Genomic DNA, 15966 nt, shown 5'->3' with positions numbered 1-15966 from the left:
ATATGATTTGTAAATATTTTCTCCCATTCTGCATTTTTATTCTAATTAGATAGTAACATTTAAAAAGGAAAGATTTGCTATTTAAAAAATCCATATCCAGCGTCTTTTGGAAAATCAGAAGGTTGGTTTGGGAACACTGGCCCTTCTCTACATGCAGCAATAAACAGCATGAACAGAGCAAGGGCTACTCCCTTGAAATGGGACAGGGAGCCCTCCATTTGACCATGGTAGCCTTGTCTATTCCTTATCTGCCAGGCTCCTGTAGACACCCGTTTATGACTCCTTCTCCTAGAGAATTTGAGAAAGCATGGCCTAGATTTCAGTGCCACAGAAATTGCCCTTGCAATTGAGTTGAATCAACTACTTCTTGCCAAAATCTTTTCACCTTTGGCACCTAAACACAGAATCTCCCTAACTTAGCACCAGCCATCAAGTCCTCCACTCTTCCTGTTTTGTGATTTGGATTTTGCAAGGCATGGGGCAACTCACTGGGGCTTGGCGAGGCCTCTAGAATTTTGGCCGCCCCATTGGTACTGATGTCATGAGTGTCCCTTGCCATAATGCATCCTCATTACTAACTCAAACCAGCCCAACTCAAACAAATGGATTTGAAAACCAGAGTAACAGGCTACCTGGACTTCATAACACTGCATAAAAATATCAGAAAAACAATTTCACGCTTAGGACCATAGCCAAGAATGAAAATCACAATTTCTGATTGTTAATCATTCCTTCCCCAAACCATAATTGACCTGCTAAAAGCAGCCCCCTCCCAGAATAAAATGAGGATCTCTAAAAAGACATATTTATAACTTAACGTAGTCATATAACATTCTTTTCTTGTTTCTCTTTAACTTTTATGTAACTTGTTATTCATCTATCCCTTCATTTAAAGTTTTATCCTTACTATTCTTTTTTTAAATAGCTTTATTGAGATATAATTTACATAATACACAACTCACCCATCTAAAGTATACAAGTGGTTTTTAATGTATTCAGAGTTTTACAATCACCACCACTAATTTCAGAACATTTTCATCACCCTAAAAACTAACCTCAGACCTTTTAACATCGCTCCTCATTTCCCCCATTGTCTCCAGACCTAAGCAACAAAAATCTGTTTTCTGTCTCTGTAGAGTTGTCTCTTCTGAGCATTTCGTACAAATGAAATCATACAGTATGTCACCTTCTGTGTCTGGCTACTTTCATTTAGCATGTTTTCAAGGTTCATCCATGTTGGAGCATGTATCAGCACTTCATGCCTTTCGAGTGTAGAATAACATTCTATTGTATAGATCTGCCACAATTTAGTAACCCATTCAAAGGGACAATTGGGATATGTAAGAAACTCATAAAATTCCATAGCAGAAAAAGAAATAATACAGTTTAAAAATGGGCAAAGATCCTGAACAGAGATTTTTCCAAAGAAGACATACAAATGGCCAACAGGTATAAGGAAAGGTACTCAACATCAGCAATCATCAGGGACATGCAAAACAAGACCACAATGAGATATCACCTCACACCTGTTGGGATGGAAATGAAAATCATCCTAACAATGGCTAACAAAAAATAACAAGTATTGGCGAAGGGGTGAAGACAAGGGAAGCCTTGTGCACTGCTGATAGGAATGCAAACTGATACAGCCATTGTGGAAAATAGTATGGAAGTTCTTCAGAAAAATTAAAAATAGAACTACCATATGATCCAGCAATTCCATTTCTGGGTATATATACAAAGGAAATAAAATCACCATCTTGAGGGGATATCTGCATTCCTATGTCTATTGCCGCATTATTCACAATAGCCAAGATATGGAAAAAACCTAAGTGTCCATCAATGGATGAATGGATAACGAAAATGTGCTACATATGCATGTTGGAATATTATGGATGGGGATAAGGGTGAAAAAGGAGATATTGATCAAAGAGTACAAACTTCTAGTTATAAGATGAATAGTTCTTGAGACCTAATGTACAGCATGGTGAATATAATAATAACATATTACATGCTTGAAATGTGTGTTCTCACCACCCAAAAAAGTAACTATGGGAGGGGATAGATATGTTAATTTGACGTGGTAATAATTTCCCAATGTACACATATATCAAAACATCACATGGCACACCTTCAATAAATAATTTTTAATTTGTTAAAAATAAATAAACTTTTCAATGAACATTGGAGTTGTTTCCACTTTTTGGCTATTACAAATAGTGCTGCTGTGAACATTCATGTGTAAGTTTTTTTGTAAGCGTCTGTTTTCATTTCTCTTGGACACATACCTAGGAGTGAAGTTGCTGGGTCATATGGCAGCTCTACGTTTAATAATTTGAAGCCCTGCCAAACTGTTTTCTAAAACGGCTGTATGATTTTTATACGCCCACCAATAATGTACAAGGCCTTAATTCGTCCTCATCCTGGCCTGTTCTTACTATTCTTTATCAATGTGTTTGTCCTTCTTCCTCCATCAATTCTCCCCAGATTTCAGATGAAATTCCTAATGACTTTTCCCACTGGAGAAGTGAGGTGGCACTTCATTTTAGAGTAAACACTTAGCCTCTCCTTTTACAGAAGCCACTGGAAAAAAATGATACTTCAAAGGACCCCCGTACTCTAGTAAATCAGATGTTTCCACAGCACACCATAAGCCTGAGTCTCTAGGCACCTAGCCATAGATTTATGGAATTTTGGAACTGGAAGGAACCCTAAGGATCCCTTCACCAACACTTTCACTTTGTAAATGAGGAGGCTCAAACCAAGAGATTCACAGGAGCAAGGCCACACAGCTGGTTTATTGCTGAATGAGACTGGAACGCAGGTCTTTGGATTCCCTCTAAAGCTCTTGTCAGGTCAACCCAGTCTCTCAGTCAGCTGTGCAAACCCAGCTCTGCAAACCCTGGGGTGGTTATCAATTTAAAAGCAAAGCCTTCATCCACACACGCACCAAGCAAGGCAAGATTTGGTGATCCCCGAAATACTTCCGACCACAAAACACACTCAAGTCAAAGCTTTGATCAAAGTTGTAAATTGGGTACCCGCGGGCTGAGTTTAGGCCATAGATGTGTTTAACTTATGCTACATGGTATTTTAAGATTTTTTTTTATAGTTGCCAACTCATAAAAACGAAGTGATTTCATTCAAAAAATTTATTAAGGGGCGTCTGTTGTTCCTGATTAATTTTTTTAACAAACAGGCTGGGATTGAGCAGTAGCGCCCAGTGCCTAGCCAGTAGGCCTCCCTCATCATGCTATCTGTCTGGCTCTTGAAAATATTTGAATGTAGGACTCTATTTTTCTAATTTATTGGGGTGACCTTGGTTAATAAAATTATACAGGTTTCAGGTGTACAATTCTATAATACATCATCTGTATATTATTACATTGTGTGTTCACCACCCAAAGTCAAATCTTCTGTCACCATACCTTGGACTCTGTTTGTCCTTTTCTACCTCGCCCCCTCCCCACTTTCCCTCTGGTAACCACTAAACTGTTGTCTGTATCTGAATTTTTGTTTGTCTTATTTGTTTGTTGCTTTCAGTTTCATATCCCACATATGAGTGAAATCATATGGTTCCCGACTTTTTCCATCTGACTTACTACACTTAGCATGATATTCTCAAGATCCATCCATGTTGTCACAAGTGGCAGTATTTCATCTTTTCTTATGGCTGAGTAAATATTTCTTTGTATATATGTACCACATCTTCTTTATCCAATCATTTCTCTAAAGACACTTTGTTTCCTTGTCTTGACCACTATAAATAAAGCTGCAATGAACATAAGTGGACATGTATCTTTACAGATAAATGTTTTCAAAATTTGGGGGGTAGATACCCAGAAAAGAAATTGCTGGGTCATTTGGTAATTTTATTCTTAAGTTTTTTAGGAACCTCCTTACTGTTTTCCATAATGGCTGTACCAATTTACATTCCCACCAACAGTATATAAGGGTTCCTTTTTCCTCACAAACTCTCCAACATTTTTACTGGTCTTGTTGAACATAGCCAGTCTAACAGATGTAAGGTGGTATCTCACTGTGGTTTTGATTTGCATTTCCCCAATAGCTAGTGAAGTTGAGTGTCCTTTCATATATCTGTTAGCCATTTGTACGTCTTCTTGGAAGAAGTATCTGTTCAGGTCCTCTGCTTATTTTTTAATTGGATTGTTTGTTTTTTGTTGTTGTTGAGTTGCATGAGTTCTTTATATATTTTGGGTATTATAAAGCCCCTTATCAGACGTGTTGTTTGCAAATATCTTCTCCCGTTCATTGGTTGCCTTTTTGTTTCGTTGATGGTTTCTTTTTACTGTGCAGCAGCTTTTTAGTTTGATAGAGTACCAGTCATTTATTTTTGCTTTTACTCCCCTTGCCTTTGAGGTCAAAATAATAAAATCTTCTGTAAGACCAAGTTCCATCGTTTAGTATTTATGTTTTCTTCTGTGCATTTTATTGTTTCAGGTCTTATATGTAGGTCTTTGATACATTTTGAGTTAACTTTTGTGTATGTTGACAGATAGCAGTCTAGTTTCACTCTTCTGCGTGTGGCTTTCCAATGTAGGACACTTATGCCAGATAATTGAGACACACATGGGGAGCTGGAGTATTTGTTGTCTGCAGGAGAACTCCTAGTAAAAAGAGAGAAAGACAGACATACAAATGCTGGTCTGCAACTGAGATTTTGGCAGGTGTGGAGGGCTGGGCAGGGGGCAGATACTCACAATAGGAACGCCAGAGCACTGCTGGCAGTAGGCTGGGGGGCCTCTGCAGAGCCTCCCTCTGGCCTAAGTTCACAAAATTAGCAGCAGATGCTGCAAGTCTTCTGCAGCTTTCGAAGAGAAAGAACGACAGTGTGTTGCCTCACATCACAAGTCCCCACCAGAGAAAGTCTGGGAACAGCATGCAGTCTTGTGAGCTGTGGCCCTTCGCCTCCCCTGGTGTGAGGAGCTGGGCTTTACTTGTTTCCAGAGAGTACCATCTAGTTTGCTCTGCTGGGCAGCACATCAGCTGTTCCAGTCAATTGCTAACTGGTGATTGGGGGAAAGGCTAGCTGACTTTCAAAGCTGTTCTGAAGACTAAACGAAAGAACACAAGAAAAGTACTCTGCACTGTGTCTGGAGCCCAGAAAGAACACAATAAATGTTAGCTCTATTATTACTGGAGAACTCCCACAGTGCATGTTGAAAATCTGATATCTATACATCTTCATAAAATCATGACTGTCCAAACTGGAGGAGTCCTTGGAAAGCCTCAAGTTGACTAAACTTATGAGAAAAGCAGTTTCCTCCTCCGTAAGATGAGGTGGTGGCCCTGCCCAGTGTGTGGTCCCGTCAGTCCAGGGGTTTGTCAATGCCCTCATTGTGTAAAGCAAGGCACACCTGCAGACACCGGGGTAGATTTGCCCATGGGGTGAGCCTTACTGTCATGCTCACCTTCCCTGGCAGGGAAGGGAGTCACCTTCCCTGGCAGGGAAGGGAGTCACCTTCCCTGGCAGCTTTGGCTCACTACTTAACAGTCAGAACTTAAGGGGCCCCTGGATGAGGCTCAGAGACAAAAGAGCTAGGAGCACACATGGGAGGGCGTGATTTACATCCTTTCCTTCTTCCCTGGAGTTGCCTCGGTACATGAGGAGTGGGATGGATGGCTCTCAGGTTGGAGTTCAGCACAGCTGTAAAAACAGCCTGTCCCCATGGCTCTCCCCAGCTCTTTGGCACAAAGAAGCTGTGGAGTGGATTAAGGAGGTGAGAGCAAAGGAGGAGTTGCTCTTAAATGTAGAGAGAGTAAAACAACAACAAAACTAATTTCTATTGCATGACCTCATCACCAACCAGGTCTTTCTTCCTTTCTTTGAAGTTAGGTGGTATTGAAATCATGTGAGTGTTAAGCAATAAATAAATGTTTAAAAGTAGTAGATTCAAAATCTCTAAAAAAGATTTTGTGGCACGCCACAATCACGCGTTCTCAAGCCCTGACAACTGCAAACAAGTTTTGAAAGTCTGGAAACCTTATAAAACCACTGTGCTGAGCAAGGCTCCATCCAAACCTCCCCTTCATCAGTGCTCCTCTCTCTGGGCTCCAGCCTTACCTTCCAGTTCCTCAAAGGGGCCTTTCTTTGTGCCTCAGGATGTTTGCACATTGTAAATGCCTGGAGAGGCAACTGCTCCCAGGTAGGGGTCACAGAGCTTAAAGAAAAGGGCATCCAACTGATGTCTCAGAGAAGAAGCAGGACAAACTGGAAGGAGAAGGGGTCCTGGCTCTCAAGAGACTCGTGCTGAGCTGTGTGACCTCAGGGGTCTCTGTCCCCACTGGGCCATACTCCCCCTATCTGTAACATATAATCCCGGATGTGCTCCAAGTCTTGTTCCTGCTCTAGTGTTTGGTGACTCTAATGTTAAGTGAAGAATGACAAAGCTATTCCTCTCCTAGGTCTGCATACCCAACACACAGCCACACATATGTATGTTCACCAAAAGGGACATACAATTGCATCACTGTTTATTGCAGCCTCAAATCAGAAACTACGCAAATGTCCACACAGAGGAGAATTGATAGACGGGGTTTATCCATACAGTTGCATAGTGTAAAGCCAAGAGAATGAATAAACTGCTGCTACACGCACAACATGAGTGAATCTCACAAACAGGATCAAACAGCCTAAGAGTATATGTTGTGTGAATCTGCCTTTATAAAGTTCAATAACAGGAAAAACCTACTTGTAACATTACAAATCAGGTTAGTGGTGATGAAAGGAGACAAGAATGGTTCCAGGGCACTGATGATGTTCTTTCTGGATCTAGTCTGGTTGACGGCTGTGTTGACTTGGTGAATATCCATGGAGATGCCCTCTTACAATTCATGCACTTTCCCATAAGCACAAGAATACTTATAAATAAGTATAAAAACACATTTAGAAGAAAATACAGGAGGCTATCTTTAAGACCTTGAGGAAGGGAAAAATTCTTCAATTAAGACACAAAGAATACAAATCATTAAGGAAAAAATTAATTAATTACATACGTTTTTTTCTTTAATTAAGAGGAAAGCAGAAACACTAACAGTTGTGAACCTACAAACAGCTTCAGTATAGTAAGGAATAACATCATGAATATGTAACACTTATTTTGCCATGAACTATGCCAAGCCCTTGGCAAACACTACCCATTGAGCCCTCAGGGCTATCATCATCCTCATTTTGCAGATGGGTAAACTGAGGCTTGGAGTTAAATTTCTCCTCTAAGGGCACTTGGCTAGGAAGCCAGTACTTGAACTCAGGTGGGCCCTTTCCCATTCCCCACTCAGCCAAAGAGGCTTAGAGGTCAGCTTGCCAGAGATCCGAGTTGGAAGAAGAAGGGAAGTCACAGGTCCAGATTCCCATCGCAGTCCATCCCCAGCAGTGTTTAATTTTTCTTATTAAGTTTGTTAGGGTGACATTGGTTAATAGAATCATATAGGTTTATAGTGTGCAATTCTACGGTACATCATCTGTATATTACATCGTGTGTTCACTACCCAGAGTCAGTTCTCCTTCCATCACCATATGTTTGACCCCCTTTACCCTCTTCTACCAGCCCCCGCCCCCTTTACCTGCTGGTAACCACTGAACTGTTGTCTGTGTGTATGAGTTTTTGCTTGTTTGTCTTGTTCATTTGTGGCTTTCTGTTTTATATCCCCCATATGAACAAAATCATATTGTTCTTTTCCTTTTCTGTCTGACTTATTGTACTTAGCGTGATACTTTCTAGATCCATCCATGTTGTCACCAATGGCAGTATTTCATCTTTCCTTATGGCCGAGTAATATTCCGTTGTATATATGTACCACATCTTCTTTATCCAATCATCTATCGAAGAACACTTTGGTTGTTGCCATGTCTTGGCTACCGTAACTAATGCTTCAGTGAACATAGGGATACATATATCTCTATGAATAAATCTTTTCAGATTTTTCAGGTAGATACCCAGAAGAGGGATGGTTCAGCAGTGTTTTCAAATAGGGTGGATAACTAGAGTTATGATGCTGAGCAGCCACCCCTCTGAGATCAGAAGCTTGAAGTCCAGTCAAAACTCTCTCCTCCCCATAGGGTAACAGGAGTGTTTAGAATGGGTATGGGATTGGGAACTGAGTAGACAAGGATAGGCTTCTCCCTTTCATTCCCTGTGCCTGTTATCATCAGGGTGATGATGGTTTTCAAGGCTCCTCTAAAGAAATGCTCTGCTCCAGCGAGTCCTCTACCCCTAGGTGTTGCTCCAATATGCCAGGCTCATTCCAGCCTCTCAACACAGTTTCAGTTTCTCCCACCCGTAGACCCTTCTCCTCCTCTACTAATTCTGCTACCTTCCAGGCCCGGCCAGAGCCATAGCTATTTTCTGAAGCCGGCACTGCCCAAAAGAACTTTCTGCAAAGTAAAAATGATCATTTGTACACTGTCCAGGATGGTGGCCACTAGCCACACCTGGCTACAGAGCACCTCCCATAGCTAGTGTGACTACTAACTGCTTTACATTTTATTTAAGTTTACCTAATTTACATTCGAATAGCCATGTGTGGCTTCGCAGCTACCAGAGTGGATAGCACAGCTCTCTGCTACTCTGATTCCCTGTATTGCCTTGACTTTATTTCTCTAAGAACTGAATTCAAAGTTGATTGGTTCTCTAAATATTTTATTTGCTTAAGTCTTGCCTTTGGAACTGGACCATTAGCATAGGAAGAAGGTAAAGGTAGGACAAATCTACTTTTGTGGCCCTGCTATTAGGTACACAGTGCTGAGCACAGAGCAGGTTGGACTCCTGCTAAAATCAGTTGTTGCTCAAAGACAGAAACACGGCCTGGGGCTGTAGAAACCCACAGCAGCTGATGTTCCACCATGGAAAGGAGGTACGGGACGGGGTGTCATTCTGGAGAAGAAGCTAATAGCTCCCCTATTCCTGAAGCCAGCCCCCCAGCGCCAGGCCAAGTATTTACACCCCTCTGGGGCCTCCTGCAATTCCTGGAATCCTCTTCTTGCACCACAGAAGAGGCTCACACTTCCGGTAAACGCCCAGGTCTGGGGCAGAGTGCAGAGATGATCACAATGCGGCAGGCTGGAGGGGAGCAGGAGAGCCTGTGAGTGCTAATTAGAGGCGTTAACGGCAGCATTCCTGTGAGGCCCTGAACTCTGCCTTCCCTTCTATAAGCCTCAGAAACACCCTCCTGGAGATTTTCTCTCTGAAGTGCTGACTGAACAGCAGAGGTTGAAAAAAGAGCTGAGCTGGGGACACCTTGGCACTGCCCAAAAGAACTGCAGCCTGTCCTTAGGTTCTGCCCACCAGTCTCGGGTCATTTCCCTGGGGACAGGGAGCAAGGAAGGAGGTCAGCTGTGGTGCTACCAGAAGCAGACAGAAAGGAGAAGGGATCATGAGTCCATTGAGACCAGAGGATGGGACACATAAACGGACTAAAGCCTATTAAAGAATGTTGGTCAGATCCTCCCAAGGCTCCCACAGGTCAAACAGGAATTTTGAAACAGATGAAGGTTGAGCTGCAAGATGAAGATGAGACTGAAAGAAAGAGGGTTTGGGGAGCCTGTACGTACGGCAAGTAGTCTATGCATTAGGCAGTCTGGGGGGTCCTTGTATGGAGTTTGAAGGGGCCCCACTACTTTCCTTTAGGGTAAGGTGGGTGGTGGAGAGGAGGGCAGATACCTGTTGTTACCCAGGACTCCCAAGTTACTGCTGCAAGATGCCCTTGGGCTGGCCTGGGGGGGAAGGGGAGAGAGGAAGGTTCCTGGATACCTGGGCATATTACAGATGTGCTTACCTAATCTAGGAGCAAGTATTTGTCATCCACCCTCTGTAGTAGACCCCAGCCCCCACCTTCTGTGCCCATACCCGACCTCCCTGTTCAGATAGGAGCATAAACAGGTTAAATGACCTGATATAAAAAGTATTTACTCTCTTCAGGCCCTGGCAGGAAAAAGGTAGCCTTCTCTCTCTTCTTTTGAGTTCTGCCCTGTCTCCCCTTGACTTTCAGAGACAGGCTCTGCAGGATGAGGTCCCCTGTCATGGCTTCCACTACTTTACTTCTCCTCTCTCCTCACTGACTCTTCTCTATGCAGTGCATTCCTCCACAGGGGCCACCAATGGCCTCCCAGCTGCCAAACTGAACAGACTGCTGAGGCCTCGCCTAACTTGGCCTCTGAGACGACCTCTCCCTCCTTCATGAACTGCTCACCCCCTAGGCCTTCTGGATACAGTGTTCTCCTCACTTTCTTCAGCCCCCATTGACGTGGGTGTCAGGTCTCTTTCTCCTCATCCTGCTCTACCCCTGGGCGCTTGCCCTGAACCTACTTGCCTCCACTGTCCCATCTTTTAACTACCATATCTTTCTCTCCAGCCCAAAACGATTGAGTCCTAACTGTCCACTCAACAGTGTGGCCCAGATATTCTGCAGGCACCTGAAACTCAAGGTCCAAAATTAAAATCATTGTCTCTGCTTGAACTTTGATTCTCTCGTTGTAGTTACAAATATTCGATACCATTGTATTCATTAGTAAAAAGCCAGCACTGGATGAGATGCATGTTTGTATTTATTCCCCTTCCTTCTGTGACACTACATGGATTTCCATTCAGACAACACGCCTGCCCTGCCCCCACTCCCTGCTCCAGCCCTGGGGCATCCGGGGAAGATGGGGCCATGCATAGCCCTTGTTTACCAGCCTCCTGGCCACAAAGTTTGGTTTAGGAACAGGCAGTACAGGGCTCACTTTGAACTAGTGAGATGGGAGTAGATATTATCTGAGAGAAAAACTGCCTCACCCTTATAAACTCCTTGGACAACTGCTTTTCTCCTGATGAATATAAATAAGGAAGCATGTAGCAATCAGAACATTCTGGCAGCCATCCTGTGGTCATAAGGCAGCCAGGCTTAGGGTGACGCAGGCAGCCTGGAAGTCTGAGAAGAAAGAGAGAAGCAACTGGGTCTCTGGTACACTTGTGGGTCTAAGCCTCACCTGAAGGCCACCTGAGCACTGGCCTCGTCAATAGATTCCTTTTATGTTTTAAGACTGTTGGAACTGCATTTTCTATTGCTTGCAACCGAAAGCACCCTAAGAGATACACCCAGTAATAAGTCCTCAATAACTATTGGTTGAATTGAACTGACCCTTAAAAATGCATGAATTATGCTTTGGCCTCCAGGTAATGTAATGCTTTGGTCCAGTTAAATGACACACATCTCATTCAGAAAGCACTTCAATGGCGGAGGCTGCTTATTTTAGAGGTTTTCAGAAATAGTAGGGCAGTATGTCACCACGCTGCCTACACAGGAGCCTGGTTTTCTCTCTCTATTTCAACTTCCTTGTCTCTAAATCCAGGTGATAAAACTTATACTTCCTTCTACTGCCCTTGGGTCATGAAAAAGTTGGGAAATCAGAGGTAATAAATTTTGTAAGATTTTTGTTTTTTGGTTTTTGTTTTTCCCACAGCAAGAAATACGGATGCTGTCTATATAAAGCAGGCCTTAGTAATCTCCTCACCTTTGGAGAGGCAATTTCTTTCTTGGAAAACTTCTGAGAAGAGCCCCAAATTTGGCTCCTTACATTGAAAAAGTCTCTAATGAGGTATCAAAATCACAAACAAAAGCTTCAATTTGTTTTTCCCAAAATAAAATTATCAAACTACAAGAAAATCTGGAAAATGATAGAGTCGAACTAGATCAGAGGTTTTCAATCACACTGTTCTAACACACTGGAAATCACAACCCATTCGTAATGTGTGCTCTAAGTAATTTCTTACTAATAATTGTCTAAGTATCATGTTTACTGCAGTGAATATCCGTTGGTTTTGCCCACCCAGCGTCCAATCTCCTGGCTCATGGTAGCAGCCCCTCAATTTTCCTTTGGGGAAATGCTCCACACCCACTATTAGTCTATATGGTTCTGATGAAGCTGACCCCACTTCCATCCCCCAAGTCCCTATGATGGAGAGAGGGAAGGAGGGAGGGAGGGACGGAGAGTAGGAAGGAGGGAGGAAATACAGTCCCCTAGCCAATCAGCATATCCTGTGACAAGAACCCAGTGGCTAACTTGGGGAAAATGGGCAGGGCTCCCAAGTCAGTCCAATGGGTCTTAATCCCTGGATTTATTCTGACACTATTGGAAAAATAAAGCTCTGTTTTCACAGAAGGTGCCAAGCTTTGAGGATACAAACCTAGGGCTGCCAGCAGCCATTTATCACTCATGGAGAGACTGTCTGAAAATGTCAATACAAAGGAAAGCAGAACCTAAAGATGAATAAATACTTTGAGTCCTAATGAAACCATTTGAGCCCCTGGATCCAGCCACAAGTCACTAAATTTCATCTTTTGCTTAACTCAGTTTGGTTAAGGGTTCTGTTACACATAAGAATCCTGAATTTGCATTTTTGGAAAATAGATTGAATGAAAATAAATAAATCACATCTCTCTGGCTTGCATTCTGATATGCATGCTTTCCTGCCTGCCGGAGGATCGGGTGGAGGAAGAGCCCACACCAGCAATGGCATTGCACCTACAGGGTAGGTATCTCTTGAAGTGAGAGAGCAAAAATCTGAGCCAACCAAAGTAGTGTGTCCTGTTCATGACCACGATTCATCGGGTCTTCCAGAGGAAAAGGTTAAAAACCTCTTTATTGTGTTATTCTTAGGTTCCCTCCAGAGTGTGTAAATGACTTTTATCGTCGCAGCACAGTTCTGTCTATAGCTTTGTGGATTTCCCAAAGCACTTCCCTGCTCAACTCACAGGCACATTAGCACGTATGCAACCTAAGCACCCAACAGCAATCAGGATACCACTTTACAGATGGAGAAACTGAACCTGAGAAAGCTGAAGTAACTAGCCCAGAGCCACAGCAGGAGAAACTCAGGTTTGCTCGTCTTAACCAGCTTCCTTTCCTCCTCCTGTGAGGGCAGATGAGATCATAAGTAGGAAAGTACTTTGGAAAGAAAGAAACTCTATTGCTGCCAGATGTATTATTATAAAGCCAATCCTAAGTACACAATGACCTTGTTATCACCCCTGGAGTGGGGATGCTTAAGATCAGGCCTGTTTAATCTCCTGGTACCCTGGAGAGAGCATCTGGGGCTTTCTCCAGCAGGGTTAAGTTTTGCATGTTCCTGACATGGCTTTCTCCAGAGGGGACCCATCAAGGAAGAAAAGAGTGACATCCCCTTCATTCCTTAAAAACATCACCCCCCCCCAATTATGCCCAGCTCAGGCCAACCCAAACATCAAAGGATAATAGCATAGATGTCAGGATTCAAAATGTATAGATGGTGTGGACATGTGTGATGGTTTGTTTGGAGAAATGGATTTGTCATGTGCAAAATATATGGCACCAGATAAAACATCCTGACAATATTACATGCTTGGGGGTGGGGGTGCATGCACATATTATTTTTAAAGCCCACTGTTATGACATTTTACAAATTCCAGAGTGAATGCTGAGCAGATCCAGAGGCTAATGTCATGTGGGAACATGCAGCTGTGCCGGGCCATGAAGAATCATCTATTTTGTACTGCAGTGTCCGTTTTCAATTTTTTTCTCTCTCAGACCTGGGAATTCATTGTGTTCTCAGCAAATTTGATTGGGACATATTTAAAGGTGTGTAACATAAAAGGAATAATGCTCTCTCTGAAAATACAAATACTTTAAAAATTTGCTCAGAATTGCAAAATTTTTAACTTGAGAGCCCAATGAATTGGAAATTCTGCTTATTCTCTCACCAGCCAGCCAACATAAGTGGCTACCATCCTTTCCCAGAAGGAGTGTTCAGTCGAGATTTGTTTGTTTTTTTCACTTACATGAGGTATTACAAAGTGCAACCCTCATATACAATGCCACTTTCTTATACTCAGATGCACTAAATGTTTTTTGGAGGGCTTATTATATATAGGCTTTCACACATCTGCTATTTTAAACTTCACCACAGCCAAAAAGGTAGGTAATGCCACACTCCTTTTACAAAGGAGAAAATGGAGACTTAAAGATTCCAGTAACTAGCCCAAGGTTACATAGGCAGGAAGACGCAGAAGCAGAACTCACAAACAGGACATCTGAGCGTGTATCCACGGACTTCCAGACATGTGCCAGGCACTGCGTTGGGCGCGAGGTGAAGGGGAAGCGAGATTTCAGAGAGGCAGGCAGGCAGGCACACAGTACAGGTTCCCAAGTTCCAGGCTGGTTCCAGTGGGCTTCAGTACCTGGAGATTTGCATAGCAGGAAGAGAGGGGGATGGGAGGTGGTTCCTCCTGCTGACCGACACTCTCACTTTCACTTACTGGGTTCAAAGCCCTGAGAGAGAAACTCTGTTTGGTTCACTTAATCACCATTAACCCCCTTGGGAAAAACTTTTGTGCCAGGCTACCGTATAGGCTACAAGCGAGGCTATGGACTAGCTGCCCTAAGGACAAGCATTCAGCTATGACTTTGGGGGTGCATGGGGATGAGGTCCTATGGTACAGAACTACCCACAAATGCTTGAGGAAGAGCTTAGAACCATTCCTTAAGCAGGGAACTGTAGGTGTAGGGTTGCCAAACAAAATACAGGACATCCAGCTAGATTTGAATTTCAGATAAACAACGAATACATTTTTCATAAAAGTATGTCCCAAATATTACACTGGACTTGCAAATATTATTCATTGTTTACCTCAAATTTCCATTTAACAGGGCACCCTATATGCCGGGGGACCATTAGGAGTTGTAGATGTCCTTCTAAGGTTTGTCCAGTTCAAAAGAGACAGAAAGTAAAAGAGCTAAGGCCACAGATGCAGAGAAGGACATCCAAAGTAATTACAGAAATTGAAGATCGGGAAGCAGTTATCAGGGATTGTAAGCCCAGGACTCCAGAGAAGGAACCCACAGGTAGAAGTAGGAGGAGGGTAGTCCTGGGTACACACGTGATGTAGAAGGCTATTATCCTCTGCTGGCTTCTAAGTGACCTCCTTGGCCCATGTGTGGGCAGGGACACTGGAAGACAGGCAGGTAGCAGGGTTGTGCTCCTGGTGATCAGCTCATTCCGACAAAGGACCCGACCAGTGGCTGCCAATAGGAAGAGGAAGATGTTAGGGATATTGTCCAGTCCCAAGGATAACTTGGCTTATAAGATCTAGGTGGCATGCAGAACTCAGCCCAGAGACTACAGAGCCAAAAGGTTAAGCAAAAACCCAGTTGTTTCAATTAGGCAAAGGTAGCCATGGGCTGCAGTTCATGGAGCAAGTGAGCCTCTGGGATGTTCCCCACGCTATTGGGACACTGGACCCTAATGAGCACAACTAACTTGAAGCCCGACTTCTGCAGCTGGCGACTCCGACCAACTGTCTGCCCAGATCCCATGGGCTCAGGAACCAAAGAGGGGCTAGAGCTGCTGGTAAGCGGGCACAAAAGGGTTGCACCTGAAGACTCGGATTGCTGTCATTTGTCCTCCTTTGCCTTCCTGGGGATTCTCACCAGGTTGGACTTCTCAGAGCTGGGCCTAGGGATGGAGCTGAGAGGAAGAAAGTCTAAGACCTGAATAAGTGGGGAGCAAGAACCGGATACAAAATAAAGGGTCAGCAAAGGTCAGGAGAGATGGCATGAGCAGCTGGGGATGCAAGGCCCAGAATGACCCTCAGAAATAAATGTCCCCAGGGTGCCTGCATCATACCTGTGGGCTGGCAGGTAGGAGTGCGGGTCACTGTCTGGTTTGGACTTTGATTTGGTTTTTGATCTTTGTGCACCTCCATGCACACTTTATAAACTGATTCAGTATACAAATAAATAACTAAAAAGTAATTTCACAAAACAATGTTTACTTTTAAACATGGCTTGCATGCTGGTATTCTCTAATCTCTTTTATTTCATTTTTTATGTTTTTAAAAAGGGTGACTCACTCAATTGATTTCACAGCCCATTAATGGGTCATAGCTCACAGTTTAAAAACATTGGCTTAATCATATTTACATGCACTCTTTGGC

Source organism: Rhinolophus hipposideros, assembly GCF_964194185.1.
Source record: "Rhinolophus hipposideros genome assembly, chromosome: 15".
Classification (NCBI taxonomy): domain Eukaryota; kingdom Metazoa; phylum Chordata; class Mammalia; order Chiroptera; family Rhinolophidae; genus Rhinolophus; species Rhinolophus hipposideros.
This window is presented reverse-complemented; position numbering follows the sequence as displayed.